Source organism: Ranitomeya imitator, chromosome 5 (assembly GCF_032444005.1).
Source record: "Ranitomeya imitator isolate aRanImi1 chromosome 5, aRanImi1.pri, whole genome shotgun sequence".
Lineage (NCBI taxonomy): Eukaryota > Metazoa > Chordata > Amphibia > Anura > Dendrobatidae > Ranitomeya > Ranitomeya imitator.
In genome coordinates, this window is record NC_091286.1 from 394,914,061 (window position 1) to 394,931,522 (window position 17,462).

Here is a 17,462-nt window from a genome sequence, read left to right on the forward strand (position 1 = left end):
TTATGTTCTCCTCATGAGCATCTATGCCTCTTTTAATGCATCCCACTATTTTGTTTGCCTTTGTAGCAGCTGCCTGACACTGGCCACTGAATATTAGTTTGTCATCCACCCATACTCCCAGGTCTTTTTCTTTGACGGTTTTGCCCAGAGTTTTAGAATTAAGCACATAATTATAAATCTCATTACTTCTACCCAAGTGCATGAACTTACATTTATCCCCATTAAAGCTCATTTGCCATTTATCAGCCCAAGCATCTAGTTTACATAAATCATCCTGTAATATAAAATTGTCCTCCTCTGTATTGATTACCCTGCAGAGTTTAGTGTCATCTGCAAATATTGAAATTCTACTCTGAATGCCCCCTACAAGGTCATTAATAAATATGTTAAAAAGAAGAGGGCCCAATACTGACCCCTGTGGTACCCCACTGCTAACCGCTACCCAGTCCGAGTGTGCTCCATTAATAACCACCCTTTGTTTCCTATCCCTGAGCTAGCTCTCAACTCACTTACACATATTTCCCCCTATCCCCATTATTCTCATTTTATGTATCAACCTTTTGTGTGGCACCGTATCAAAAGCTTTTGAAAAGTCCATATACACTACATCCACTGGGTTCCCTTTGTCCAGTCCGGAACTTACCTCTTCATAGAAACTGATCAAATTAGTCTGACATGAACGGTCCCTAGTAAACCCGTGCTGATACTGGGTCATGAGGTTATTCCTCTTCAGATACTCCAGTATAGCATCCCTTAGAATGCCCTCCAGGATTTTACCCACAGTAGAGGTTAAGCTTACTGGCCTATAATTTCCGAGTTCAGTTTTTGTCCCCTTTTTGAACATTGGCACCACATTTGCTATACGCCAGTCCTGTGGTACAGACCCTGTTATTATGGATTCTTTAAAGATTAAAAACAATGGTCTATCAATGACTGTACTTAATTCCTGCAGTACTCGAGGGTGTATCCCATCCGGGCCCGGAGATTTGTCAATTTTAGTGATTTTTAGACGCCGCCACACTTCCTGCTGGGTTAAGCAGGTGACATTTAATTGGGAATTTTTATCACTAGTCATTTTGTCTGCCATGGGATTTTCTTGTGTAAATAGTGATGAAAAAAAGTCATTTAGCATATTGGCTTTTTCCTCATCCTCATCCACCATTTCACCCAGACTATTTTTAAAGGGGCCAACACTATCATTTTTTATTTTCTTACTATTTATGCAGTTAAAGAATATTTTAGGATTATTTTTACTCTCTCTGGCAATGAGTCTCTCTGTCTCAATCTTTGCTGCCTTGATTTGCTTTTTACAGAATTTATTTAATTTTTTGTATTAATTTAATGCCTCCTCACTACCTACTTCCTTTAGTTCTCTAAATGCTTTCTTTTTGTCACTTATTGCGCCCCTTACAGCTCTATTTAGCCATATTGGTTTCCTCCTATTCCTAGTATGTTTATTCCCATACGGTATATACTGTGCACAGGTCCTATCCAGGATGCTAAAAAAATTTCTCCCATTTTCTTTGTGTATTTTTGTGTCTCAGGATATCGTCCCAGTTAATTGCACCAAGATCCTCTCTCATCCGCTGGAAATTTGCCCTCCTGAAGCTTAGTGTCCTTGTAACCCCTCTATTACAAGTAACCCAAGTAACCCCCAACCCTTATATTTGCTATGCGGTCTGGCCTGTTGGTTAATATTAGGTCTAACAGTGCCCCCCTTCTTGTTGGGTACTGAACCAGTTGTGAAAGGTAATTGTCTCTCATAGTTGTCAAAAACCGATTACCTTTGCTGGAACTGCAGGTTTCTGTTTCCCAATCTATTTCAGGGTAGTTGAAGTCCCCCATAATAATGACTTCTCCTTGAGTAGCAGCTTCATCTATTTTGCCTTACGAGGATATTCTCCATTGCTTCAATTATTTTTAGAGATTTATAACAAACCCCTATCGGTAATTTATTATTTTTCCCCCTCCCCTTATCTCTCTGTACCTCTATTCTTTCTTAAATTATTAACTGTTCTAACCTCACCCCCATGCCACCGCCACCCACAACTTCCTTATTTGTGCCAAGGTCTCTGTCTGCACTTTCTTCCCCTCCTATAAATTGAATACACTCCCCCCAATTCCTAGTTTAAACACTCCTCCAACCTTCTAGCCATTTTCTCCCCCAGCACAGCTGCACCTTCCCCATTGAGGTGCAGCCCGTCCCTAGCGTAGAGCCTGTAGCCAACTGAGAAGTCAGCCCAGTTCTGCAGGAACCCAAACCCCTCCTTCCTACACCAATTCTTGAGCCACTTATTAACCTCCCTAATCTCCTGTTGCCTCTCTGGCGTGGCACGTGGTACAGGCTTTCAGCTTGTGGCCTAATTCCCTGAAATCATATTTAAGGACCTCTCTCTTTAAGGACATCTCTATTTCCTTATCTCTATCTCATTTATCTGTTCTAGATGTTAGTGAATCGTCCAAAATTCATTTTGGGCATGTTCTCTGATATTAGCTAGCAGAATAGATTTGGTCTGAATTGATTCTGCCCCAAAAAGATATTTGCTTTGTCATGACTAGAGATGAGCGAACCTTTTAAGGTTCCTTTTGGTTAGGATGGTTGAACTTTTTGATGTTTGCCGAACGTATACAAACCCCATTGAATTCAATGGGAGGCAAAACCAAACGCATAAACAACACCTTCAGAGGGCCAAAAGCTGCCCAAACAGCTCAAGTTAGGGGCAGACACCAGGAAAAGCTGCAGAATTGATCTAAAGTACAAATAGTATAGATGCATGGGACAGGGCATAAGAAAGGGCTTGGACCAGCATTTCTAGATTAATCGTTGATCAGTAACAGGTGGATAAGCGACATGAGTAGGCCTGGTGTCTGAGAGCTTGCCAAATTCAGGCAGCACACCTGACAGAGACCCAACTTGGAGTCCAAACATTTTCAAAAAGTTAGGGTCAGACAACAGGAAAAGTGGCATCAACTGACCCACAGTAGACATTTTGTAATGGTGCAGGAGTCAGGCATGGGCCATGCATGAGACAGGGTCTGGGCCAGCATTTACAGCTTTGAATTTAAGTTACAATTAAAAGGTGGGTGAGGGACTGGTGTAGGCCTGCTGTGCTAGGAGCTCTAATACCTCATGCAACATCTCAAACTGCTTTTCTGCTCAGCCAAATGCAGGTGGCACAAATTTCAGCTTCATAGACTATTGTTAGAAATATTTAAAGATAGTAACACAGGTAGTTGACTGAAAGCAAGTGCAGGTCTGCTGGTCTGGAAGCCCCACTGCTACAGGCAAACACTCAACTTAGAGTCCTAACATTTCCAAAAAGTTAGTCAGACACCAAGAAAAGTGGCATCAATTGACCCTCAGTAGAAATTTTTATAATGGCACAGCAGTCAGGCATGGGCCATGCATGAGACATGTATAGCTTTGAATTTAAGTTAAAATTAAAAGGTTGGTGAGGGACCAGTGTAGGCCCATGGTGCTGGAAGCCCTGGCAAACACACATGAAGAAGACACAACTTGGAATAAAAACATTTCCAAAAATTAGGGGCAGACACCAGGAAAAGTGGCATCAATTGACTCACAGTAGAAATGGATGGATGAGACAGGGGCTGGCCCAGCATTTCTAGATTACAAAACTGATCAATAAGAGGTGGATGAATGTCAGATGTAGGCTTGGTACTCTGAGACCCCTTCCACTACAGGCAACCTACCTGATGGAGACCCAACTTGGAGTCTCCACATTTCAAAAAAAATATTGGCACACACCACTAAAGTGGTATCAATTTTCCCAGAGTAGAAATAGTACAATGGGACTCTGACACCACTTTCACTATAGGCAACCCTCCAGATGGAGACCCCACTTGAAGTCTCCACATTTCAAAAAATGATCTACAAAATGTACCACTGTGTGGATACCAAAGAAAGGGAGTCAAGTAGCCTATACAGCAACAGAAGTTTTCAGTTGTATTTGGATAGGATGAGCCGGTGTTTGTTCAGTAGAGCTTTCAGTAACATTACCACCCCACGTACACCTTGAACACCAAGGCCATTCCCCCTTCCACCATGACCTCCTTTTTTCCCAGTCATACACCCTTCACCTCTTTTAACCAGCTGTTTCAGAGCCCTAGGCCCAGTCCTGTCAGTCACCTGTCAGTAAATTGACAATCAGTATTTAGTTGCTGAAATAGTGTGGCTGAACCACAGAATTAGCACAAATGATTTATATGCTGAATTGTGGACAAGTGGCTGGACCACACATTTAGCACAATGGATTTAGATGCTGAAATATGGACTGGTGGCTGGACCACACAGTTAGCACAAAGGATTTAGATGCTGAAATGTGGACTGATGGCTGGACCACACAATTAGCACACAGGATTTATATACTGAAGTGGCAATTTGTGGATGCACCGCAGAATTATTCTCAGAACTAGCTGAGAATAAATTGCCTAGCTAACTATCTGACTACTTGCAGCAGCAGCAAACTCACTACACTGTTACAGTCTCAAAATGGTGCCGAAGCCATATGTCCATTTTACATATGGGGAGGGACATGTGACTTTGGCAACCAATTACACAAGTCCTTGTATCTGGATGTTGTGGATGGTTTCTGCACCCTGATTGGCTGTTGGAATCTCCACACATTAAGGTAATAAAAAAGATTAACAATCCGCCTCTCCTCTGACCTCCCTACAGCCCCTAACCTCATCAAACATGTTCCCCCTGCTCATCATACTGCTCCTCTATCCTAGCCAAAGTACTAACAAAAGCGTTAGTGGAAATCCAATGATTTACTGAAACTTGGCCAAATTTTGCAGATTTTTAAGAAAATGCACGAGAATCCTAAGACGAATCTGAATGTGCAATGTTTGTGCTGTATTGGAGAATGGCGAACATTTTCCAAACAAGTTCGCTCATCTCTAATCCTAACTACTGATGAGTGAATATACTCATTGCTCAGGTGGTCTCCGAGTATTTGTGAGTGCTCGGAGATTTAGTTTTTGTTGACGCACCTGCATGATTTACAGAAGTTTAGAGTTTACAGAGTCGTGAAAATAAAAAATATTTTTTTTCCACAAAAAAGATATTGTAGCCCCCAAGTTTTTATTTTCACAAGGGTAACAGGAGAAATTAGACCACAAAAGTTGTTGTGCGATTTCTCCTGAGTACGTTGATACCCAATATGTGGGGGTAGACCACTGTTTGGGTGCACCGCAGAGCTTGGAAGAGAAGGAGTGCCGTTTTACTTTTTCAATGTAGAATTGTCTGGAATTGAGATCGGACGCCATGTCGCGTTTGGAGAGCCCCTGATGTGCCTAAACAGTAGAAATCCCCCACAAGTGACCCCATTTTGGAAACTAGACCCCGCATGGAACTTATCTAGATGTGTGGTGAGAACTTTGAATGCCCAAGTGCTTCACAGAAGTTTAGAATGCAGAGTCGTGAAAATAAAAAATATTTTATTTCCACAAAAAAGATTTTTTAGCCCCCAAGTTTTTATTTTTACAAGGGTAACAAGAGAAATTTACCCCAAATGTTGTTGTCCAATTTGTCCTGAGTATGCTGGTACCCCATATTTGGGGGTAAACCACTGTTTGGCGCACAGCAGAGCTCGGAAGGAAGGAGCGCCGTTTTGGAATGCAGACTTAGATAGAATGGCCTGTGGGCGCTATGTTTGGTTTGCAGAGCCCCTGATGTACCTAAACAGTAGTAACCCCCACAAGTGACCCCGTTTTGGAAACTAGACCCCCCAAGGAACTTATATAGATGTGTGGTGAGAACTTTGAATGCCCAAGTGCTTCACAGAAGTTTATAATGCAGAGTCATAAAAATAAAAAATATTTTTTTTTCCACAAAAAAGATATTGTAGCCCCTAAGTTTTTATTTTCACAAGGGTAACAGGAGAAATTGGACACCAGAAGTTGTTGTCCAATTTATCCCGAGTACGCTGATGCCCCATATGTGGGGGTAACCCACTGTTTGGGCGCACGGCAGAGCTCAGAAGGGAGCACCATTTGACTTTTTGAGCGCAAAATTGGCTGTCGTGTTTGGAGACCCCCTGATGTACCTAAACAATGGAAACCCCCCAATTCTAGCTCCAACCCTAACCCCAACACACCCCTAACCCTAATTCCAACCCGATCCATAATCCTAATCACTAACCCTAACGATAATCACAACCCTTACCCCAAAACAACCCTAATGTCAACCCTAACCATAACCCTAATCAAAACCCTAAATCCAACACACCCCTAATCCTAATCTCAACCCTAATCTCAAACCTAACCCTAATCCCAATACACCCCTAATCACAACCCTAAGCTTAACCCTAATCCCAAACCTAACCCTAATCCCAAGCGTAACCCTAATGCCAACCCTAACCCTAATCCAAACCCTAACCCTAATCCCAACTCTAACCATAACTTTAGCCCCAACCCTAGCCCTAACTTTAGCCCCAACCCTAACCCTAGCCCTAAGGCTACTTTCACACTTGCGTCGTTTGGCATCCGTCGCAATCCGTCATTTTGGACATGAAACGGATCCTGCAAATGTGCCCGCAGGATGCGTTTTTTGCCCATAGACTTGTATTACCGACGGATCGAGACGGATGGCCACACGTTGCGTCCGTCGTGCACTGGATCAGTGTTTTGGCGGACCGTCAGCACAAAAAAACTTTCAATGTAACGTTTTTTTGTACGTCGCATCCGCCATTTCTGACCGCGCATGCGTGGCCGTAACTGCGCCCCCTCCTCCCCAGGACATAAATTTAGCCCCAACCCTAACCCTAAATTTAGCCCTATCCCTAACCCTAGCCCTAACCCTAACCCTAATCCTAAACCTAACCATAGCCCTAACCCTAGCCCTAACCCTAGCCCTAACCCTAACCCTAGCCCTAACCCTAAACCTAGCCCTAACCCTAACCCTAACCCTAGCCCTAGCCCTAAACCTTGCTCTAACCCTAGCCCTAACCCTAACCCTAGCCCTAACCCTAGACCTAACCCTAGCCCTAACCCTAACCCTAGCCCTAACCCTAACCCTAATTTTAGCCCCAACTGCTCTTCTCCTGCCGGCTGGCAGATTGAGACAGATGGCGGACGCACTGCGCATGGGCCCGCCATTTTCCTTTCCCCGGAGGCCAGGAGGAGGAGCAGGAGGACCCAGGGACACTGGTGAATATGATAGGGTCCCCGAATCCCCCTATTTCTCTGTCCTCTGATGTGCGATCACATCAGAGGACAGAGAATTACACTTTGCTTTTTTTTTTTTTGCGGTCGCGGGTAAACAGTTAATTACCGGTGATCGCAAAACAGGGGTCGGTAAAACCGACCCCGATCATGCTCTTTGGGGTCTCGGCTACCCCCGGTAGCCGAGACCCCAAAGATTCTCCCGGGGCCAGCCGGCGGGCGCACTGCGCATGCGCCCACCATTTTGAAGATGGCGGCACCCATCGGGAGCCACGAGGAGCACCGGGGGAGATAGGTGAGTATTGGGGGGCGATCGGGGACCCCTTTTCTCTGTCCTCTGATGTGCGATCACATCGGAGGACAGAGAAATTAAAAAGAAATCGCGTTTTTTTTTCTTTTGCGATCGCCGGTAAACGGTTAATTACCGGCGATCGCAAATGCGGGGTCGGTACAAAACCCCCCGAATCATGTTCTCTGGGGTCTCGGCTACCCCCGGCAGCCGAGACCCCGGAGAAAATCCGACTCTGGGGGGCGCTATTTACTTTTTCTACAGTGCCGTTAATTAACGGCGCTGTGGTTTAAGTACCCTTAACGACCGCCGTTAAAAGGCGTATCGGCGGTCGCTAAGGGTTTTAAGTGTTCCCTTTTATTTTTTTGAGCAGTGTATAATGTCCTAAAATGGTCACTTAGATACTCTAAAGCAGATTCACCTTCCTACACCATTTATGAGGAAAGACATATTGTCAGGGCTTGTCCATCTTTGAATACAATTTTTTTACTATTTAAAAGCATGACATTGGATCTAAAATCATTTTTGCATTTTGGTTTCATTAAAAATTTTGCAAAGTTTGCCTTCTATAGCCTCTATATTACACTGTCTATGGCTGGCAGCAGAATGAGATACCGGGGTTGGACACATTAATTGTATTTTAACTGATGTGATGAGGACATGATTTTGTTTCACTTACATTATATAAGTATGACAAGTTCTTATCATGGAATTGTTAGCACAGCTTTTCTCACAGACTGCACATTTGACCGTTATATAAAGTGGCTCCAGGTGCAAGAGCATGTGACCAGATCTGTCCAAAAAACTCCTCCACTAGAAAAACAGTTTTCTCATGTGAGGTCTCCAATTGGACAAGACTGATGGACAGATCTAGTCACATGCTCCTTCATCAGCAGCCATTTTGAGTGCCACAAAACAATGTCACCTACAAATCTGTTCAAATAAAGATATTGTGAAGTCTCTCAATATGTTCAAAAGATAAAAGAGAGTGTTATACTGATTAAATAACACTAACTTGTTAACCTGTTAAAATGTTGATAAAAATATTGGAAAACAAAATAAGCAAATGTGTCCAGCAATGAATAGTGTAATACAGAAACTATAGGAGGCAAATTTTTAGTGAAACTCAATGGCAAAAATATTTTTTTTAACCCCAATTAGATGCCTTTAACTAAGAAAAAGAATTTTCCACAAAGGTGGACAAACCCTGCACATATTCTGTTCTTATTTTGAGTCAATAGCAGCAGTAAACTCTGAGATTACTTCAGCCGCTTATAAAACTTAACTTCTTCTGACCAAGGTATTTTGTAACTCAGTACAGATAATGATAAAAAAATGTGAAATCCTATTTACACTTGTCCTGATTCTGCTCTGAAGCATTACAATGAAACCCTGCAAAGTGCCCTGGATGAAGCTGCACCTCCTATACATAGAACAGCTCAGCACAGACGGCGACAACCGTGGCACACGCTGCAAACACGTTTCCTACAGTGGTGCTCCAGGTGCGCTGAACGTCTGTGTGGAAAATCTAATCTACCCAAAGATTTCATCCATTATAAGTTCATGCTAAAAACATACAACTCTGCCCTTCACCTCTCCAAACAAACCTAGTTCAACACCCTCATCACCTCGCTGTCCAATAACCCTAAACGTCTCTTTGACACTTTCCAGTCCCTACTCAACCCAAGAGTGCAGGCCCCAACCACGGATCTCCGCGCTGACGATCTGGCCAATTATTTCAAAGAAAAAATTTACCACATTCAACAGGAAATCATCTCCCAATCTCTTCATACCATTCACTGTCCTCCCTCCCCCACTGCATCTAGTTCACTCTAATACTTTGAACCAGTTACAGAAGAAGTAATCAGGCTCCTTGCATCTTCTCGCCCAACCACTTGCACCAGTGACCCCATTCCGTCACATCTCCTCCAGTCCCTTTTCCTGGCTGTCACCTCTCACCTAACAAAAATATTCAACCTTTCTCTCACTTCCGGTATTTTTCCATCCTCATTTAAGCATGCCATCATACATCCATTACTTAAAAAACCATTCTGTTCTTTAGCCCAAACATTCTGTTCTTTAGTCCATGTGTTCTTTAGCCCAAACAAGTCTCTTCTGCTTGTTGCCTGTCCTTAGCAGTGGTTTGGTAGCAGCTATTTTACCATGAAGGCCTGCTGTACAACGTCTCCTCTTAACAGTTGTTGTAGAGATGTGTCTCCTGCTAGAACTCTGTGTTGCATTGACCTGGTCTCTAATCTGAGCTGCAATTAACCTGCCATATCTGAGGCTGGTGACTCGGATAGATTTATCCTCAGAAGCAGAGTTGACTCTTGATCTTCCTTTCCTGGGGTGGTCCTCATGTGAGCCAGTCTCTTTGCAGCGCTTGATGGTTTTTGCCACTGCACTTGGGGACACTTTCAAAGTTTTCCTAATTTTTCGGACTGACTGACCTTCATTTCTTAAAGTAATGATGGCTACTCATTTTTCTATACTTAGCTGCTTTTTTCTTGCCATAATACAAATTCTAACAGTCTATTCAGTAGGACTATCAGCTGTGTATCCACCAAACTTCTGCACAACACAACTGATGGCCCCAACCCCATTTATAAGGCAAGAAATCCTACTTATTAAACCTGACAGGGCACACCTGTGAATTGAAAACCATTCCCGATGGCTACCTCTTGAAGCTCATCAAGAGAATGCCAAGAGTATGCAAAGCAGTCATCAAAGCAAAAGGTGGCTACTTTGAAGAACCTAGAATATAAGACCTAATTTCAGTCGTTTCACACTTTTTTGTTAAGTATTTAATTCCACATGTGTTAATTCATAGTTTTGATGCCTTCAGTGTGAATGTACAATTTTCAAAGTCATGAAAATACAGAAAAAACTTTAAATGAGAAGGTCTGTCCAAACTTTTGGTCTGTACTGTATTTCATTAATAAATAGAGATGGGAGTGCTTTTTTAATCGCATCCTTCTGATTTGTTTAATCCTTGCAGCTTTTAAGCTTTAATATTGATGGCCCCAAGCTACCATACTGACTTCTATATATAGTTTTTGTCAGTGTATCAGCTATCATTTAGTGAATATTATGAAGGCAAAACCTGAAATCAAACAAGTCATACATAACATATGACTTGGTTTAAAGGTAAAATTATGGAGATTTTTCTTAGACTCCAAACCTCAATCTAGCTAGCCTCTAACTGATAGCAGGCCAAAGGACCGACTTCTCTATCAGAAATGTTACAACTTTTTATTAATTTGAGCTTTTCCTCTCTGCAAATGTTTTTCTTTCTTTAATTAGGGCAGTATTATATTTAATTATGACCATTTTAAAGCTATGGTGTTTTGTTAATTAACTGTGCTAAAATCTTTATCTCTCAATGAAACTGCGGTGGATTAGCTGATAAGTAGAGCAGGACATCTCACCAGGTAATATCTAACTATAGAGCAAGGCCCTTGTAGTTATATGCTTCCTGTGAAGTGCTCCATCTTTAAGAGAAGCAATTATTTTGCACAGACTGTCACTGAGAGAGTTGAAAATGCAAAACACATGACACAAGAACAATGATTCCCACTTATCCGCTACTGCTTTGAAAATCCACAAGTTATTTTTAAAGAGATACAATTCATTAGGGATGTATTAGAAAGTATATTATGCTAGGTTCTAATGAGATCCCTAGCTAGCCACTGCTTCTGACTTGCTGAGCAAGTATATTGCAAAGTCTAAATCACTAGTGAACTTTGAGAGAGAGACACTGACATTTATTTTATGTCATATTAGAAAATTAATACAGACAATTAAATCCTTCAGAAATAGATCAGAACTTTATTAATTGTTATATACCCTAGACACAATTGACATTATTTTTACACTTTAATATTTAATTTACAGATATATTATGTGAAAATTATACATCCTTATCATTATTATTATTTATATAGCACCATTGATTCCATAGTGCTGTACATCGGAAGGGGTTACATACAAATTACAGATAACACGTACAGTAAGCAAACTAACAATTACAGACTGATACAGAGGGGCGAGGACCCTGCCCTTGCGGGATTACATTCTACAGGATTGTGGGGGAGGAGACAGTAGGTTGGGGTGTTGCAGCAGCTCTGGTGTTGATGAGGTGGTAGATCTGGTGTTGATGAGGTGGCAGCAGGGTCAGTGCAGGCTGTAGGCTTTCCTGAAGAGGTGGGTTTTCAGGTTCTGTCTGAAGAATCCGAATGTGGTTGATAGAAGGACGTGTTGGTTATGTTAGTAGCATCACATATACTGAATACATAAATAAATCAATATAAATATGTATAACAAAATTGGAACAACACACATATAAAAGCACTATGGATGCAGGAGTCCCCGCCGTGCAAAAAGATATAAATTCCATAGTCTGTTTTAGTCCAAAAATAAACATTTTCAGTTGATTAGAAACTAAGGGCAAATGTATACCACATCGAAGATGGCAGCCGTGATATTGCATGTGCACTGAGCACGTGCGAGGGCACTTTGACCTCAGAGCCCTCTGATTGGCTAATAGATGATGACACATACATCCATGCCCAGTAAGCATGTCAGGATGCCAAGAATGGCAAGGATGTCATCCTACAGCAGTTTGCAGCTGGGTGAGCCCCTTGTCTAAATACATAACGCATGAAGTAATAATAACTATTAAATATGAATAGCACAGCTATGTGATGAATTTTATATGAAACTACTTTTTAATTTTGCACTGTCACTTTAAAAATCAATCTCTTTAAATATTTTTATGTGCACCCTCAACATTGCTTGAGAAAGGCTCATTGTAGCCAAAATGTCTCCATGCCACCAGGGCAGCAATTAAAGTCCCTTTTGTATTTTTTAAAATACTGGAGTGCTGCCTCTTTTTTCTGAATATATATATATATATATATATATATATATATATACAGTGGGTAAAATAAGTACTTGATACACTGATGATTAGGCAAGTTTTCCCACCTACAAAGAATGGAGAGGTCTACAATTTTTATCTTAGGTACTCTTCAACTGTGTGACACAAAATCCAGAAAAACACATTGTATGATTTTTACATAATTAATTTGCATTTTATTGCATTAAATAAATATTTGATACAATAAAAAAACAGAACAATATTATGCACAGAAATATTTGCAATTACCGAGGTCAGATATTTCCTGTACTTCTTGACCAAGTTTGCACACTGCAGCAGGGATTTTGGCCCACTCCTCCATACAGATCTTCTCCACATCTTACAGGTTTCAGGGCTGTCATTGAGCAACATAGAGTTTCCGCTCCCTCCAAAGATTTCCTATTGGGTTCAGGTCTGGAGAATGGCTATGCCACTCCAGGACCTTGAAATGCTTCCGACGGAGCCACTCTTTAGTTGCTTTGACTGTGTGTTTCAAGTCATTGTCATGCTTGAAGACCCAACCATGTCCTATCTCTAATACTCTAACTGAGGGAAGGATGTTGTTGGCCAAAATCTCACACTACATGACACCATCCATCCTCCCTTCAATATGGTGCTTTCTTCCTGTTCCCCTTGCAGAAAAGCACCCAAAAAGTATGATGTTTCCCCCACCTTACTTTATGGTTGGGACAGTGTTCTTTAGGTTGTACTCATTCAACTTCAACTTCAATGCTCCAAAGCTACAGTGTTAACCACTGAGCTACCATGCTGCAGCATTTTTGAATTATATTCACAATATAAACCAAACTATAGCAATGAAGGTGAAATCAGTTTGAGCAGCCTCAAATTAGGAAAGGAAAACACTCCACAAGGACATTGGGATAAGTAGAAGTTGGTGGCATGTCTTAGTGTATGATTGATTATATGATTAGAACTTATCATGAGATCAAATCTAGTAGTAATTATTACTACGCATAAAAAAGTATGAGAGCACCATAGTGAAAAGTCATCACAGTTATGATTCTTGTATTATAGATGATCTTCTGCTGCTCCTCAGGGCTTCTTTGGCTGGGACCAGTTAAACAATCCTGCACATAAATGTTCAACATTCATCATTCTTACATGTAAAGATTTCTGCTTTTACAATACCACTGTTCTGCAAAAATTCTCTATCATAGAGACAATACTTCTTAAGTTTTAATATACTGGGACTACACTTGGCATTATAAGACAATGATTTCCCATCAATCACCATGACAAAATTAAAAGAAATAATTGTATTTACCCTGTTTTAAGAAATCACAAGAAGACTGAAATTAGCACTAAATGCGTCATGTTGTTAACTTTAGTGGAGACATCATGGTACCTGGGCTTTGCTTGCAGGAATATAAAAGTCTCAAAGGTATGCAATTAAGGTTTTTATTCACATCAACATCTTTCAGCACCACACTGGCACATTTTCAAGGTAAAAGATGCCAGTCTAATGCCAAAATCCGTTGGTGTGAAATTTTTTTAATTTCTTACCATCAAAACTTCTTTATTCCCTCAAACACAGCCCAGAGACTGTGATACCTTCATTAAAGTGAATTACTGTTTCGAAGAATTTGTTCCCAAAGACACAGGGCTGCAGTCATGGATTCTAAGGTTCCTATAGATATTGTGTCATTACACTCCCCAGGTGAGCTATGGGTTCTTCCAGCCATGATTCCTCTCAAAATGTAATACACATATATCTATGACTGATCACTTGTAGATACCCTCCACATTTTCCCCCCACTTCTACAATAATAGTACCCCCACAAATAAAATCCAATAGATATTGATGTTCCACTATGTATCCACATACAGAAGCTATGCTTATGTCCCCTTTGAACTCAAGCACAGTAGAATTTCCCCACGATGCACCCATACAATAGTATCATCCACCTATAATTCCACCATACAGGTGTAAAGCCCATCCTTGTGGTCCAGATATAGTAATGACATTCCCAAATTCTATCACCTGTCCTCACATCACTTCAGAGCATCTCTGTATTCTTCCTCCTCCTTCCAGCTGGCTCTCGGACCCTCACCTACTCTACAGCTGTGGGTGTTTAGTTCATCAGTGCAGCAGTTGCAGAGCATGCCAACTTCATGCTGAAAGAGTAAGTAATGACATGAAAGGCCAGATACCTGCAGCTGTGGAGTAAGAGTGGCACAGAGAGCCAGTAGGTCTCTGATCTGCAATAGATATCAACTAGAGGTGCACCGTGCATCCAAGCATGCACCTCCAGTTGAAAATACTGCTGAAGTCATAGTTGTACACTCTTCAACTGTGATTGTTTTGCCCCTGCTCCTTTTACTTAAGTCTTAAACGATTGCTTTACCTTCACTTGTCAGTGGTTTTAATGTAAAATCTTATTGAATAGGCTATTTGAACATGCCATTGAATATGCTATTTAAAAAGTCCCGAAGTTTGGATTGTCCAATGGCATCCACATTAGCTGGTTCAAAACTTTGTTGATACCTCTGGTTAAACCAAGCATTGACATGAACGGTATGTTGGAATGAGAGTCTCAGAAAAAGTTGGGGGACTTATACAATTAAATATTAAAAATGCATCAGCACTCATGAATAATGAATAGTTTAAAGTTGCCTGTTGCTATGCACATGAAAAAAAAAAAAGTATGGTACTTAGATAATATTTTATTATCAAAAAATGCATAAGCTCTATATTATCTTTTTTTCACTGCTGACTAGTGTTGAGCGATACCGTCCGATACTTGAAAGTATCGGTATCGGATAGTATCGGCCGATACCCGAAAAATATCGGATATCGCCGATACCGATATCCGATACCAATACAAGTCAATGGGACATCAAGTATCGGAAGGTATTCTCATGGTTCCCAGGGTCTGAAGGAGAGGAAACTCTCCTTCAGGCCCTGGGATCCATAGGGATGTGTAAAATAAAGAATTAAAATAAAAAATATTGATATGCTCACCTCTCCGGCGGCCCCTGGACTTCTCACTGCTAACGGGGAGGCTTCTTTGTTTAAAAAGCGCGCCTTTCGGACCTGTGAATGACATCCCGGCTTCTGATTGGTCGCGTGCCGCCCATGTGACCGGCACGCGACCAATCAGAGGCCGCGACGTCATTCGCAGGTCCTCAATTCCTATAATTAGCAGTTTTGTGAATGAGAATGACGTCGCGGCTTCTGATTGGCCGCGTGCCGGTCACATGGGCGGCACGCGGCCAATCAGAAGCCGCGACGTCATTCTCATTCACAAAACTGCTAATTCTAGGAATTGAGGACCTGCGAATGACGTCGCGGCCTCTGATTGGTCGCGTGTCGGTCACATGGGCGGCACGCGACCAATCAGAAGCCGGGACGTCATTCACCGGTCCGAAAGGCGCGCTTTTTAAACAAAGAAGCCTCCCGGATAGCAGCGTGAAGTCCAGGGGCCGCCGGAGAGGTGAGCATATCAATATTTTTTATTTTAATTCTTTATTTTACACATCCCTATTGATTCGATACCGATACCCGATATCACAAAAATATCGGATCTCGGTATCGGAATTCCGATACCGCAAATATCGGCCGATACCCGATACTAGCGGTATCGGAATGCTCAACACTACTGCTGACATATTTAATGAAATCACAACACTGATTTTTTTTAAATATTTGATACTTTATTATTCTGATTAAATTATTAAATGATTTCCATGTGGGTTCTGGTCAGTTAAACTTTGGAAAACAAATTGAGATTTTTGTCAAGTGTGATAATATATAACAATAGGGATAGCTAACAAAATCACAAGATATTATAATATGATACATGTTTTTAACACTAAGGTAAATTGCTGCTTGAATAGGGTCCATAAATTAGGAGTTTTCTTTAGACTGCTTTCTAAAGCAGTTTGCAGCACTTAAGTAACATTATGGGGGACAGGGAATTACTCAATTTCAATTTCAGTGAGAGGCAACTGTGAGGCCCGGAAACCTAATATGCAACTTTGAAGAACATTTTTATTTTTCTGGTTTCCAGCTGCTGGAACACCTGAAGGCTGTAAACTAAGGTTACCTTGGGTGTGTATTTTACTGTACATGTTAATAAATTAAAAAAAATGAAAAAAAATGGAGTTGGTTCCCTGTAATTTTCATGAACAGCTGAGCGAAAGCTGACGGCTGGAGGCAGATTAATATTCTGCGAAAGAGAATCCCTTGTGAAAGCTGTGGCGAAACGAGCATTGAGCACAGCGGTCTGAGCTGGTTAGCAGCCCTCATCACCATCTGGCGTTCTCTGCTCTCTATATTGTGCACTAGTCACTTCAATATTTTTCTTCTTTGGTATTTAGTTATGTCTGGTGTGTGTTTGACTTTTGCCACTAGGTTTGGTATTCCATGCTCTTTGGATTAGATCACACACTTTGTCTACTGCAGGGGTATAAGTGCAATTTTTACTGGGTACTTGTCAGTTTATTTAGTTCTACTACTTATGAATTCGACCTTTACTTTGCAATGTACCAGTGATTTCTGGCCTTATACCCCCTTTTCTTGTGCAATATTTATTAATCTGTCTGCTACTGTGATAATGTAATATACATAAGTACTTTATTATTTTCCGTCCACCACCCACTTTTTCTGTTCAGAGATTTGTTATGTCATTGTCTGATTCCTATCATGTTAATAAATATTTAAATTAACTTTAGTCTTGTCTCAACTATATAGATCTATCGATCTTCTTAAAGGTCACACAACATTTATTACCGGTTGTTCTATTTCTCATTTTTCATCTGTTGAGGTTGACAGCAAGTGCAGTAAACTACATTTTCGTGCCCACCTCCAATAGGCATATATGGTCCAAAATGATGTATGAAAGAGCACACTTTGATTCATCTGCAACATTACCGTCTATGGCCCTCTTGGCGCATCATCTTAAATCACATTTTGTAGGAGTTCAGCTATAAACCCCTAGAGAGCCACTGAGCGTAGGGTAAATCACTATATGAAGCCAGCCTTGGGTTAAATAATGTTGGATATACTATACCATACTATACTATATTATACTATCTTTTTTATTTACA

At 41.2% G+C, this 17,462-nt stretch overlaps 1 protein-coding gene across 1 annotated transcript in view; it reads left to right on the forward strand.

Annotated features, from left to right (window-relative positions):
* CSMD1 (CUB and Sushi multiple domains 1) overlaps nt 1–17,462 on the forward strand; it is a 3,308,788-nt gene that overhangs the window by 3,220,328 nt on the left and 70,998 nt on the right. The gene's annotated exons all lie outside the window — the stretch shown is intronic.